General features: G+C 42.5%; 1 pseudogene; it reads left to right on the top strand.

The window, feature by feature from the left end:
• Nucleotides 1-13,521: 13,521 nt before the first annotated feature.
• LOC133077748 (outer mitochondrial transmembrane helix translocase-like) lies at nucleotides 13,522-14,370 on the top strand (annotated as a pseudogene).

The raw sequence follows: 14,370 nt of genomic DNA, 5'->3' as shown, positions 1-14,370 counted from the left end.
GTTCATTGGAGAATACATATTGGAGAGAAACCACACAAAGCAATATGGTTTGCTAAGTCTCATTTTTGAAGATCAAAAATGTAGAACAATGAGAATTTATGTTGAAGAGCGAACTTTCAAATGTAATGGATGTTGTAAATTTTTACATCAAGTATGCACACCTTTGGTGTTGAGAGCATTCATACAGGTCAAAATGTATACACATGGAAGCTCTGAAATAGTGTGTCCGTATGGTTCACCCAAGAACACATATTTGGGAGAATTCTTAAAAATGTAAGGCATCTGGTGAATATTTTGAGCAATTCTTACAACAGACCATACACTAGAGAATGCATACTAGGAATAAATCTTTACCTCTTTGAGATATTACATACAGCAGAACCATGACAAGTCACCAGCTGTTAAAACTTATGACATGATGTGTATATTTGAGGAAGAAGGACATGTATGGAAATGACCCATTGTCTTCAGTGTATAAAATATTCAATTTGATTTTTCTTGAAAAGCATACATTACTATTTGTGCCTTTCAATCTGAAGTTTGAAGTAATAGGGAAGAACAGGGACTTCCCTAGTGGGCCAGTGGTTAAGACTCCGTGCTTCCAATGCAGCAGGTGTGGGTTTGATCCCTGGTCGGGGAACTAAGATCTCAAATGCTGCACGGTGCGGCAAAAAACAAAAAAAAAGAGAATGAAGTAATAGAAGAAAAAATCTGGGGCTTCCCTGGTGGCGCAGTGGTTGAGAATCTGCCTGCCAATGCAGGGGACACGGGTTCGAGCCCTGGTCTGGGAAGATCTCACATGCCGCGGAGCGACTGGGCCCGTGAGCCACAATTACTGAGCCTGCGCGTCTGGAGCCTGTGCTCCGCAACGGGAGAGGCCGCGATAGTGAGAGGCCCGCGCACCGCGATGAAGAGTGGCCCCCACTTGCCGCAACTGGAGAAAGCCCTCGCACAGAAACAAAGACCCAACACAGCCATAAATAAATTAATAAATTAATAAATAAAATTAAAAAAAAAAAAATCTGATTCCATATTGGATTTGTTTCTTTTCTTTTTTTTTTTTTTAAACATCTTTATTGAAGTATAATTGCTTTACAATGGTGTGTTAGTTTCTGCTTTATAACAAAGTGAATCAGTTATACATATACATATGTTCCCATATCTCTCCCCTCTTGCGTCTCCCTCCCTCCCACCCTCCCTATCCCACCGCTCTAGGTGGTCACAAAGCACTGAGCTGATCTCCCTGTGCTATGCGGCTGCTTCCCACTAGCTATCTATTTTACATTTGGTAGTGTATATATGTCCATGACACTCTCTCACCCTGTCACATCTCACCCCTCCCCCTCCCCATATCCTCAAGTCCATTCTCTAGTAGGTCTCTGTCTTTATTCCCGTCTTGCCACTAGGTTCTTCATGACCTTTTTTTTTTTCCTTAGATTCCATATATATGTGTTAGCATACTGTATTTGTTTTTCTCTTTCTGACTTACTTCACTCTTTATGACAGACTCTAACTCCATCCACCTCATTACAAATACCTCCATTTCATTTCTTTTTATGGCTGAGTAATATTCCATTGTATGTATGTGCCACATCTTCTTTATCCATTCATCCGATGATGGACACTTAGGTTGCTTCCATGTCCTGGCTATTGTAAATAGAGCTGCACTGAACATTTTGGTACATGACTCTTTTTAAATTATGGTTTTCTCAGGGTATATGCCCAGTAGTGGGATTGCTGGGTCGTATGGTAGTTCTATTTTTAGTTTTTAAGGAACCTCCATACTGTTTTCCACAGTGGCTGTATCAATTTACATTCCCACCAACAGTGCAAGACTGTTCCCTTTTCTCCACACCCTCTCCAGCAGTTATTGTTTCTAGATTTTTTGATGATGGCCATTCTGACCAGTGTGAGATGATATCTCATTGTAGTTTTGATTTGCATTTCTCTAATGATTAATGATGTTGAGCATTCTTTCATGTGTCTGTTGGCAATCTGTATATCTTCTTTGGAGAAATGTCTATTTAGGTCTTCTGCCCATTTTTGGATTGGGTTGTTTGTTTTTTTGTTATTGAGCTGCATGAGCTGCTTGTAAATCTTGGAGATTAATCCTTTGTCAGTTGCTTCATTTGCAAATATTTTCTCCCATTCTGAGGGTTGTCTTTTGGTCTTGTTTATGGTTTCCTTTGCTGTGCAAAAGCTTTTAAGTTTCATTAGGTCCCATTTGTTTATTTGTGTTTTTATTTCTATTTCTCTAGGAGCTGGGTCAAAAAGGATCTTGCTGTGATTTATGTCATAGAGTGTTCTGCCTATGTTTTCCTCTAAGAGTTTGATAGTGTCTGGCCTTACACTTAGGTCTTTAATCCATTTTGAGTTTATTTTTGTGTATGGTGTCAGGGAGTGTTCTAATTTCATACTTTTACATGTACCTGTCCAGTTTTCCCAGCACCACTTATTGAAGAGGCTGTCTTTTCTCCACTGTATATGCTTGCCTCCTTTATCAAAGATAAGGTGACCATATGTGCGTGGGTTTATCTCTGGGCTTTCTATCCTGTTCCATTGATCTATATTTCTGTTTTTGTGCCAGTACCAAACTGTCTTGATTACTGTAGCTTTGTAATATAGTCTGAAGTCAGGGAGCCTGATTCCTCCAGCTCCATTTTTCGTTCTCAAGATTGCTTTGGCTATTCGTGGTCTTTTGTGTTTCCATACAAATTGTGAAATTTTTTGTTCTAGTTCTGTGAAAAATGCCAGTGGTAGTTTGATAGGGATTGCATTGAATCTGTAGATTGCTTTGGGTAGTAGAGTCATTTTCACAATGTTGATTCTTGCAATCCAAGAACATGGTATATCTCTCCATCTATTTGTATCATCTTTAATTTCTTTCATCAGTGTCCTATAATTTTCTGCATACAGGTCTTTTGTCTCCTTAGGTAGGTTTATTCCTAGATATTTTATTCTTTTTGTTGCAGTGGTAAACGGTAGTGTTTTCTTAATTTCACTTTCAGATTTTTCGTCATTAGTATATAGCAATACAAGAGATTTCTGTGCATTAATTTTGTATCCTGCTACTTTACCAAATTCATTGATTAGCTCTAGTAGTTTTCTGGTAGCATCTTTAGGATTCTCTATGTATAGTATCATGTCATCTGCAAACAGTGACAGCTTTACTTCTTCTTTTCCGATTTGGATTCCTTTTATTTCTTTTTCTTCTCTGATTGCTGTGGCTAACACTTCCAAAACTATGTTGAATAATAGTGGTGAGAGTGGGCAACCTTGTCTTGCTCCTGATCTTAGTGGAAATGGTTTCAGTTTTTCACCATTGAGGACAATGTTGGCTGTGGGTTTGTCATATATGGCCTTTATTATGTTGAGGAAAGTTCCCTCTATGCCTATTTTCTGCAGGACTTTTATCATAAATGGGTGTTGAATTTTGTCGAAAGCTTTCTCTGCATCTATTGAGATGATCATATGGTTTTTCTCCTTCAATTTGTTAATATGATGTATCACGTTGATTGATTTGCATATATTGAAGAATCCTTGCATTCCTGGAATAAACCCCACTTGATCATGGTGTATGATCCTTTTAATGTGCTGTTGGATTCTGTTTGCTAGTATTTTGTTGAGGATTTTTGCATCTATGTTCATCAGTGATATTGGCCTGTAGTTTTCTTTCTTTGTGACATCTTTGTCTGGTTTTGGTATCAGGGTGATGGTGGCCTCGTAGAATGAGTTGGGGAGTGTTCCTACCTCTGCAATATTTTGGAAGAGTTTGAGAAGGATAGGTGTTAGCTCGTCTCTAAATGTTTGATAGAATTCGCCTGTGAAGCCATCTGGTCCTGGGCTTTTGTTTGTTGGAAGATTTTTAATCACAGTTTCAATTTCAGTGCTTGTGATTGGTCTGTTCATATTTTCTATTTCTTCCTGGTTCAGTCTCGGCAGGTTGTGCATTTCTAAGAATCTGTCCATTTCTTCCAGGTTGTCCATTTTATTGGCATAGTGTTGCTTGTAGTAAACTCTCATGATCGTTTGTATTTCTGCAGTGTCAGTGGTTACTTCTCCTTTTTCATTTCTAATTCTATTGATTTGAGTCTTCTCCCTTTTTCTCTTGATGAGTCTGGCTAATGGTTTATCAATTTTGTTTATCTTCTCAAAGAACCAGCTTTTAGTTTCATTGATTTTTGCTATTGTTTCCTTCATTTCTTTTTCATTTATTTCTGATCTGATCTTTATGATTTCTTTCCTTCTGCTAGCTTTGGGGGTTTTTTGCTCTTCTTTCTCTAATTGCTTTAGGTGCAAGGTTAGGTTGTTTATTCGAGATGTTTCCTGTTTCTTGATATAGGCTTGTATTGCTATAAACTTCTCTCTTAGCACTGCTTTTGCTGCATCCCATAGGTTTTGGGTCGTCGTGTCTCCATTGTCATTTGTTTCTAGGTATTTTTTGATTTCCCCTTTGATTTCTTCAGTGATCACTTCGTTATTAAGTAGTGTATTGTGTAGCCTCCATGTGTTTGTATTTTTTACAGATCTTTTCCTGTAATTGATATCTAGTCTCATAGCGTTGTGGTCGGAAAAGATACTTGATACAATTTCAATTTTCTTAAATTTACCAAGGCTTGATTTGTGACCCAAGATATGATCTATCCTGGAGAATGTTCCATGAGCACTTGAGAAAAATGTGTATTCTGTTGTTTTTGGGTGGAATGTCCTATAAATATCAATTAAGTCCATCTTGTTTAATGTATCATTTAAAGCTTGTGTTTCCTTATGTATTTTCATTTTGGATGATCTGTCCATTGGTGAAAGTGGGGTGTTAAAGTCCCCTACTATGATTGTGTTGCTGTCGATTTCCCCTTTTATGGCTGTTAGTATTTGCCTTATGTATTGAGGTGCTCCTATGTTGGGTGCATAAATATTTACAATTGTTATACCTTCCTCTTGGATCGATCCCTTGATCGATCCTTCTTTGTCTCTTGTAATAGTCTTTATTTTAAAGTCTATTTTGTCTGATATGAGAATTGCTACTCCAGCTTTCTTTTGATTTCCATTTGCATGGAATATCTTTTTCCATCCCCTCACTTTCAGTCTGTATGTGTCTCTAGGTCTGAAGTGGGTCTCTTGTAGACAGCATATATATGGGTCTTGTTTTTGTATCCATTCAGCCAGTCTGTGTCTTTTGGTGGGAGCATTTAATCCATTTACATTTAAGGTAATTATCGATATGTATGTTCCTATTCCCATTTTCTTAAATATTTTGGGTTTGTTATTGTAGGTGTTTTCCTTCTCTTGTGTTTCTTGCCTAGAGAAGTTCCTTTAGCATTTGTTGTAAAGCTGGTTTGGTGGTGCTGAACTCTCTCAGCTTTTGCTTGTTTGTAAAGGTTTTAATTTCTCCATCAAATCTGAATGAGATCCTTGCTGGGTAGAGTAACCTTGGTTGTAGGTTTTTCTCCTTCATCACTTTAAGTATATCCTGCCACTCCCTTCTGGCTTGCAGAGTTTCTCCTGAAAGATCAGCTGTTAACCTTATGGGGATTCCCTTGTGTGTTATTTGTTGTTTTTCCCTTGCTGCTTTTAATATGTTTTCTTTATATTTAATTTTTGATAGTTTGATTTATATGTGTCTTGGCGTGTTTCTCCTCGGATTTATCCTGTATGGGACTCTCTGTGCTTCCAGGACTTGATTAACTATTTCCTTTCCCATATTAGGGAAGTTTTCAACTATAATCTCTTCAAATATTTTCTCAGTCCCTTTCTTTTTCTCTTCTTCTGAGACCCCTATAATTCGAATGTTGGTGCCTTTAATGTTATCCCAGAGGTCTGTGAGACTGTCCTCAGTTCTTTTCATTCTTTTTTCTTTATTCTGCTCTGCAGTAGTTATTTCCACTATTTTATCTTCCAAGTCACTTATCCGTTCTTTTGCCTCAGTTATTCTGCTATTGATCCCATCTAGAGTATTTTTAATTTCATTTATTGTGTTTTTCATCGTTGCTTGGTTCCTCTTTAGTTCTTCTACGTCCTTGTTAAATGTTTCTTGCATTTTGTCTATTCTATTTCCAAGATTTTGGATCATCTTTACTATCATTATTCTGAATTCTTTTTCAGGTAGACTGCCTATTTCCTCTTCATTTGTTAGGTCTGGTGTGTTTTGACCCTGCTCCTTCACCTGCTGTGTGTTTTTTTGTCTTCTCATTTTGCTTATCTTACTGTGTTTGGGGTCTCCTTTTCACAGGCTGCAGGTTCATAGTTCCCGTTGTTTTTGGTATCTGTCCCCAGTGGCTAAGGTTGGTTCAGTGGGTTGTGTAGGCTTCCTGGTGGAGGGGACTAGTGCCTGTGTTCTGGTGGATGAGGTTGGATCTTGTTTTTCTGGTGGGCACGTCCATGTCTGGTGGTGTGTTTTGGGGTGTCTGTGGCCTTATTATGATTTTAGGCAGCCTCTCTGCTAATGGATGGGGCTGTGTTCCTGTCTTGCTAGTTGTTTGGCATAGGGTGTCCAGCACTGTAGCTTGCTGGTCGTTGAGTGAAACTGGGTCTTGATGTTGAGATGGAGAGCTCTGAGAGATTTTCGCCGTTTGGTATTACATGGAGCTGGGAGGTCTCTTGTGGACCAGTGTCCTGAAGTTGGCTCTCCCACCTCAGAGGCACAGCCCTGATGCCTGGCTGGAGCACCAAGAGCCTTTCATCCACACAGCTCAGAATAAAAGGGAGAAAAAATAGAAAGAAAAAAAGAAAGAGAATAAAATAAAATAAAATAAAGCTATTATAATAAAAAATTTTAAAAAATTATTAAGAAAAAAATTTTTTTAATTTTTAAAAATAGATTTATTAATTTTTTATAATAAAAATAAGAAAAAAATTTAAAAAATTTTTTTAATTTTTTAAAATAAAAAATATGAAAAAACTCATTAAAAATTTTTTTTTAATTTTTAAAAATAGAAAATAAGGAAAAAATTATTCAGACAACATTTATTAGGAAAAAAAATTTTTTTTAAGTAAAAAAAAAAATAGAAAAAAACGGACGGACCTAACCCTAGGACTAATGGTGAAAGCAAAGCTATACAGACAAAATCTCACCCAGAAGCATACACATATACACTCACAAAAAAAGGAAAAGGGGAAAAATTAATATATCCTGCTCCCAAAGTCCACCTCCTGAATTTGGGATGATTCGTTGTCTATTCAGGTATTCAACAGATGCAGGCACATCAAGTTGTTTGTGGAGCTTTAATCCGCTGCTTCTGAGGCTGCTGGGAGAGATTTCCCTTTCTCTTCTTTGTTCGTACAGCTCCTGGGGTTCAGCTTTGGATGTGGCCCCGCCTCTGCGTGTAGGTCGCCTGAGGGCGTCTGTTCTTCGCTCACACAGGACGGGGTTAAAGGAGCAGCTGCTTCGGGGGCTCTGGCTCAGTCAGGAGGGGCGGAGGGAGCGGTACGGAGGATGCGGGGCGAGCCTGCGGCGGCAGAGGCCGGCGGGAAGTTGCAGCAGCCCGAGGCGCGCCGTGCGTTCTCCCAGGGAAGTTGTCCCTGGATCACGGGAGCCTGGCCGTGGCGGGCTGCACCGGCTCCCGGGAGGGGCGGTGTGGAGAGTGACCTGTGCTCGCACACAGGCGTTTTGGTGGCGGCAGCAGCAGCCTTAGCGTCTCATGCCCGTCTGGGGTCCGCGCTGATCGCCGCGGCTCGCGCCCGTCTCTGGAGCTCGTTTAGGCGGCGCTCTGAATCCCCTCTCCTTGCGCGCCGTGAAACAAAGAGGCAAGAAAAAGTCTCTTGCCTCTTTGGCAGCTGCAGTCTTTTCCCCGGACTCCCTCCTGGCCAGCACCGAAGCCCGAGCCTCAGCTCCCAGCCCCGCCCGCCCCGGCGGCTGAGCAGACAAGCCTCTCGGGCTGGTGAGTGCTGCTCGGCGCCGAGCCTCTGTGCGGGAATCTCTCCGCTTTGCCCTCCGCACCCCTGTGGCTGCGCTCTCCTCCGTGGCTCCGAAGCTTCCCCCCTCTGCCACACGCAGTCTCCGCCCGCGAAGGGGCTCCTAGTGTGTGGAAACCTTTCCTCCTTCACGGCTCCCTCCCACTGGTGCAGGTCCCGTCCCTATTCTTTTGTCTCTGTTATTTCTTTTTTCTTTTGCCCTACCCAAGTACGAGGGGATTTTCTTGCCTTTTGGGAGGTCTGACGTCTTCTGCCAGCGTTCAGTGGGTGTTCTGTAGGAGCAGTTCCACGTGTAGATGTATGTCTACTGTATCTGTGGGAAGGAAGGTGATCTCCGCGTCTTACTCTTCCGCCATCTTGCCCAGACCCCCCTGGACTTGTTTCTTTTACTTTAACCTTTGTATTCTGTTGCTTTTGGTAGAAGTCAGTCACTAAAGGGATGTTGCCTGTATGCTTAAATTATATATAATGGGCCATCTCTAGGTACACTGCCACCCTTGTAATGAGTGTTAATGTAAAATACCTTTGGTTAGCTCCCAGGAAGCGTCCTGACCAGGCCCACCTGTGAATGGCTTCAGGAAGGAAGAAATTAACATACCCCTTCCAGAGTGTCACCAGAAAATAAATCAGTGCATCTAAGAAAAAAATAGAAAATTTTATTTGAGCCAAAGTAGAGGATTGTATCCTGGGAAGAGCATCTCAGAAAGCTCTGAGAACTGTTCTGCCTGTTAGAAATCAAAGCACAGTTATATAATTTTTGTGAGACAGACAGCTATACATCAAATGACATATTTTTGACAGTTCACATAATCCAGGTCTAAGCCTCATCGTGGTGCGTCATGTGGACCTTTACAAGGTCAAGAAGGAATGTTATCTTTTAAGGAGTTGCCTTGTTTTTGTTTTATTTTATAAATTTATTTATTTATTTATTTATTTATTTGGCTGTGTTGGGTCTTCGTTTCTGTGTGAGGGCTTTCTCTAGTTGTGGCGAGCGGGGGCCACTCTTCATCGCGGTGCGCGGGCCTCTCACTATCGTGGCCTCTCTTGTTGCGGAGCACAGGCTCCAGACGCGCAGGCTCAGTAGTTGTGGCTCACGGGCCCAGTTGCTCCGCGGCATGTGGGATCTTCCCAGACCAGGGCTCGAACCCGTGTCCCCTGCATTGGCAGGCAGATTCTCAACCACTGCGCCACCAGGGAAGCCCAGGAGTTGCCTTGTTGATGCTAGGAGAATGTGTCTTTATGGTTGAGTATTTATTCCTGCTGATGGGTCAGGTTTGGTTGATGTATCAGGCAAATACACAATGCACAGTGGGGGGACAGAGGAAGCCAAAAGGCAGAGAAGAATTTATGTAAATTTTTCTTGTCTTGCCATAAAGTATAAATTTTATTTCACGGGAGTCTGACCTGAAGCAGGACTTTACTCTCTCCCCTTTTAGTATCAAAGAAGCCTGAATTCTAACTCAGCGAAGATGATTCTTTGGGACAGTTGTTGACTGTCTTCTCTGTCTGCTGGTTTTCCGAATAAAGTTGTCATTCCTTGTCCCAACAACTAGTCTCTCGATGTATTGGCCTGCAGCAAGCAGTAAGAGCTTAGCATTGGAAACATGGTGATCTTATGCCTTCATTCCAGGCCTTGATGACAGTCTCTGGGAAGGAATCAATAAGATAAAGGGGCCAACTTCATTAGTTGTGGTTCATTCGCATCCACGTTCCCTGGAAAAACAAGGCCCCTGAATTATTAAGTTCAATAGTGTGTGAATTAGCGTCAGGGAGGGCCAGAGCATAGTGTAAGACTGTGGCTTGACTCATCATGATTATTATATTCAGGGTGTCCTTTCATAGATAGACCCCTGTGTGTTATACTGCAGAATGCTTTACCAACTGACCGTGAACAAGGCAGGAAGAACATCAAGCGACTGGGTTTTATTTGTTTTTGTTTTCAGTTTTTAAATTTTTTGGCCTTGCCGCACAGCATGGGGGATCTTAGTTCCCCAGCCAGGAATGGAACCTGTGCCCCCTCTAGTGGAGGCACTGGTAGCAGGCGCCTTAACCACTGGATTGCCAGGGAAGTCCCTGGGCTTTTTTGTACCTGAGAGGAGAGTGACAGGTTACTGGGGACTATTTATCCAGTAGCAATAATGCAGCGGTAAACTTGGTCACTTTCTCCATTGAGTGGCAATAGTAGCTTTATATATCTATGTTTAAAGGAAAATTAGTCTTATTGTTGGAAATTGAAGAGAGAAATATTCTGGAGAGGAACATTTAATGAAAATATTCAGAATAGTGTGTGTATGTATATGATTCACACTTAACTCTTGCCATTACATTTTGCTGCTGTTTTATTCAGAATGTATCATTAGTCTCCTGTTTTAACTAATAAAATAATCAACTTTGTCACAACACTGGATGTATGTTATTCCTTTTTCCAACAGTTTTATCCCGTCTTGGTACTTTATAGCAGAAGCTAGCAATGCACCGTTAGTATCTCAGGGTTGAAAGCATCTATAACAATCTTTCCAATATGGGATCAAACAACATACAAGTCGGAGATTATATACTCATAATTTGTACTTGAGTTATTCTCTCCACACTCTGTTGCAGAATATTCAAATGACTATAATGCAAATCGTATAGCAGTGCCTTTCAGACTCTTGACTTCAATTAGTGTACAACAGTTCAACCAAGGAAACGGAAAGATCTAATTGGCTTTATTGAATGCTTCATGAATTGGGCAGCATCGCACCTAGTAAATAAAGAGGTGCTCCATGGAGCTGTACAAAGTGGAAAAGCCCATGATGTTGAGCATATTTTCAGGTGCTTGCTTTTTTTTTTTTTTTTTTTTTTTAATTTATTTTATTTTTGGCTGCGTTGGGTCTTTGTTGCTGCACGCGGGCTTTCTCTAGTTGTGGCGAGTGGGGGCTACTCTTTGTTGTGGTGCGTGGGCTTCTCATTGCAGTGGCTTCTCTTGTGGAGCATGGGCTCTAGGCACATGCGCTTCAGTAGTTGTGGCACATGGGCTTTGTTGCTCCATGGCATGTGAGATCTTCCTGGACCAGGGCTCGAACACCTGTCCCCTACCTTGGCAGGCAGACTCTTAACCACTGTGCCACCAGGGAAGCCCTCAGGTGCTTTCTGAATGTGTATCTATGACAGATTTTTGGATTGTGCTTACTATGAAGTTTTTTTGTTTGTTTGTTTGTTTTTGTTTGTTTTGTTTTTTAAATGCAAGGAGGTTAGCTTTTTTAAAAAAATTATTATTAATTAATTAATTTATTTATTTATGGCTGTGTTGGGTCTTCGTTTCTGTGTGAGGGCTTTCTTTAGTTGCGGCAAGTGGGGGCCACTCTTCATCGCGGTGCACGGGCCTCTCACTATCGCGGCCTCTCTTGTTGCGGAGCACAGGCTCCAGACACGCAGGCTCAGTAATTGTGGCTCACGGGCCCAGTTGCTCCGCGGCATGTGGGATCTTCCCAGACCAGGGCTCGAACCCGTGTCCCCTGCATTGGCAGGCAGATTCTCAACCACTGCGCCACCACGGAAGCCCACTATGAAGTTTTTATATGGATATAGAACTCTGCACTTCCTATACTTAGGTGACTCTTTCTTTTCCCTTGTTAGGGAATTTTTTAGTTATTGTCTCTTCAGATATTTTCTCAGGCCCTCTCTCTCTCTTCTCCTTCTGGATCCCATATAATGTGAATATTGGCACACTTGCTGTTGTCCCAGAGGTCTCATAAGCTGTCCTCCTTTCTTTTCATTCTTTTTTCTTTTTTCTGTTCAGGGATGGTGATTTCCACTACTCTGTCTTCCAGCTCACTGACCATTCTTCTGCCTCATTTAGTCTACTGTTGATTCCTTCTAGTTTTTTGTTTTTTTCTTTACATTTCAGTTGTTGTATTCTTCAGTTCTGTTGGATTGTTATACTTTCTAAGTCTTTGTTAAAAACTTTTCATTTCTTGCTCTGTGCATCCATTCTCCTTCTGACGTCTTTGATCATCTTTATGGTCATTACTCTGAGATCTTCCTTTGGTAGATTGCATATCATCATGTAACTAAGTTCTTCTGGGGTTTTATCTTCTTCCTTTGTCTGAACCATAATCCTGTCGCCTCATTCTGTCTACATTGCTATTTGTATTTTTATGTATGTGGTAGGTTAGCTGCGCTTCTCATCCTTGGAGAGATGAGAAAGTGTTGCCCACTTTAGGCAACATCCTTTGCGTCCCAGCAGTGCACTCACCTCTTGTAAGCCAAGGGTCAGGGGCCAGCTGGTCCCAGGATTGTGTCTGGCCTGCGTTTGCAGGTTCTGTCTGTAGACTGCAGGACTTCAGTTTTTTTGCTTCTCGTGTGTGCCCCATGGTGGGTGAGGCTGGTCTCGAGGCTTGTGCTTGCCCACTGGTGGGTGGAGCTGGGTCTTGGCCCTCTGGTGGGCAGGGTCAGGTGTAGATGCATGTGTAGAGATGGCTGTGGGCTCAGGATTGCTTTAGGCAACCTGTCGGCTATGGTTGGGGCTCTGTCCCCACCCAGTTTCTTGTTTAGCCTGACCAGTCCCAGCACTGGAGCCTCCAGGCTGTTGGGTGGTGCTGGGTCTTGGTGCTGACATGTCAGCCTCCTGGAGAACTCATGCAGATGAATGCTCCCCGAGATGTCTGCCACCAGTATTTATGTCCCCAGTGTGAGCCACAGACGCCTCCCTAGTAGACCATGTAAGACCAGCAGGTAGGTCTGGCCCATGCTTCTATTCTATTACTGCTTTTGCTTTTTGTCTCTGTATGTGGGCCTTTTAAGAGTGAGGTATTGGGCTTCCCTGGTGGCCCAGTGGTTAAGAATCCACCTGCCAGTGCGAGGGACACGGGTTCAAGCCCTGGTCTGGGATGATCCCACATGCCGCGGAGCAACTAAGCCCGTGCACCACAACTACTGAGCCTGTGATCTAGAGCCTGCGAGCCACAACTACTGAGCCCGCATGCCACAACTACTGAAGCCCGTGCACCTAGAGCCTGTGCTCCGCAACAAGAGAAGCCACAGCAATAAGAAGTCCGTGCACTGCAACGAAAACCCAACGCAGCCAAAAATAAATAAATAAAATTTTTTTAAAAAAGTGAGGTATCTGTGAGGGAGTGAGTCGCGGGTTCCCACAGGGCTTTGTGGGAGGGGTGAAGGGTCCAGCTGAGGTCCTTTGCGGACCAGATTGGATCTGGGAAGCCAAGCTCGAAAGGTCACCTCCCTTTCCTCTCACACCCCACCTTAGTGCCACCCCCTAGCTTCCCGCAGCCCTTGGTATCCGTTGGATTAACCTCCAAGGGCGTCCCACTCCTCACCTTGGTGTCCACCTGGCCTAGGCCCTTAGGTCTCTGTTAGTGCTGCCCCTATGAGTAAGGCCATTTCCAGGGAAAGTTTAGGTAGTCGGCTTGCTGCAGGGGCATGGGGTTGTCCTGGGTGACCTCAGAACCAGGGTCCTAGGTGAAGGTGGCCAGAATGAGCCAGGTCTGATTGTTGCACAGGCACTGGTACGACCTAGTGCAAAAATGGAGGTGGTTCTTCAAGCCTAGGCACCCTTTCGCAGAGGATGGTGGTGTTAACAATTGCCTGTTCTTTATGCGACTGTTAACAATCAAGATGGAACATGCTGAAGCCTTTTCTTGTCCCCTGAGTCGGAATGATGTTGGTTTAATTTTCTGTTTGTGATGATATTTGATGCAATAAAATACTTTACAATCAAATGGGTGATGGATGCAATTGATCCAATCAGAAAGCAAAAGCTCTGAAACAGGCAGAAAAATTAATGAAGCCCATTGGCGTGAAAAATGTGAAGCTTTCAGAATATGAAATGGGTATTGCTGCTCATCAACTAGACCGTCTGAACACGTATGTTACTTGGAGTGATATAAGAGGTTTAAATGATGTCATTACGGATCTGAAAGATACAGTCATCTTACCTATCAAAAAGAAACATTTGTTTGAAAATTCCAAGCTTCTGCAGCCTCCAAAAGGTGTTTTTCTCTATGCGCCTCCATGCTGTGCCAGAACATTGATTACCAAGGCTACAGCCAAAAAAGCAGGTTGTTGTTTTCTTAAGCTTCAGCCTTCAACACTGACCGGTAAGTCGTATGGAGAATCTCAGAAACTAGCTGCTGCTGTTTTCTTCCTTGCTGTGAAGCCGCAGTCTTCCATCATTATAGATGAAATTGACTCCTTTCTACGAAAACGTTCAAGTTCTGACCATGAAGCTACAGCCGTGATGATAGCTCAGTTGCTCAGTTGATGAGTCTTTGGGATGGATTGGGTAGTGATCACAGGTGCCAGGTCATAGTGATGAGAGCTACGAATCATCCTCAGGATTTTGACTCAGATATAATTGGAAGAACGCCTATGAGATTTCATGTCAACCAGCCTGTTCTAAAACAAACCTCAATGTGGGAGTTGGCTACCGGGGATGCATCCAAAAAGATATTGCTGTGA

The sequence above is a fragment of the Eubalaena glacialis genome, chromosome 18 (genome assembly GCF_028564815.1).
Source record: "Eubalaena glacialis isolate mEubGla1 chromosome 18, mEubGla1.1.hap2.+ XY, whole genome shotgun sequence".
In the NCBI taxonomy this organism is placed as follows: Eukaryota; Metazoa; Chordata; class Mammalia; order Artiodactyla; family Balaenidae; genus Eubalaena; species Eubalaena glacialis.
This window is presented reverse-complemented; position numbering and strand designations above follow the sequence as displayed.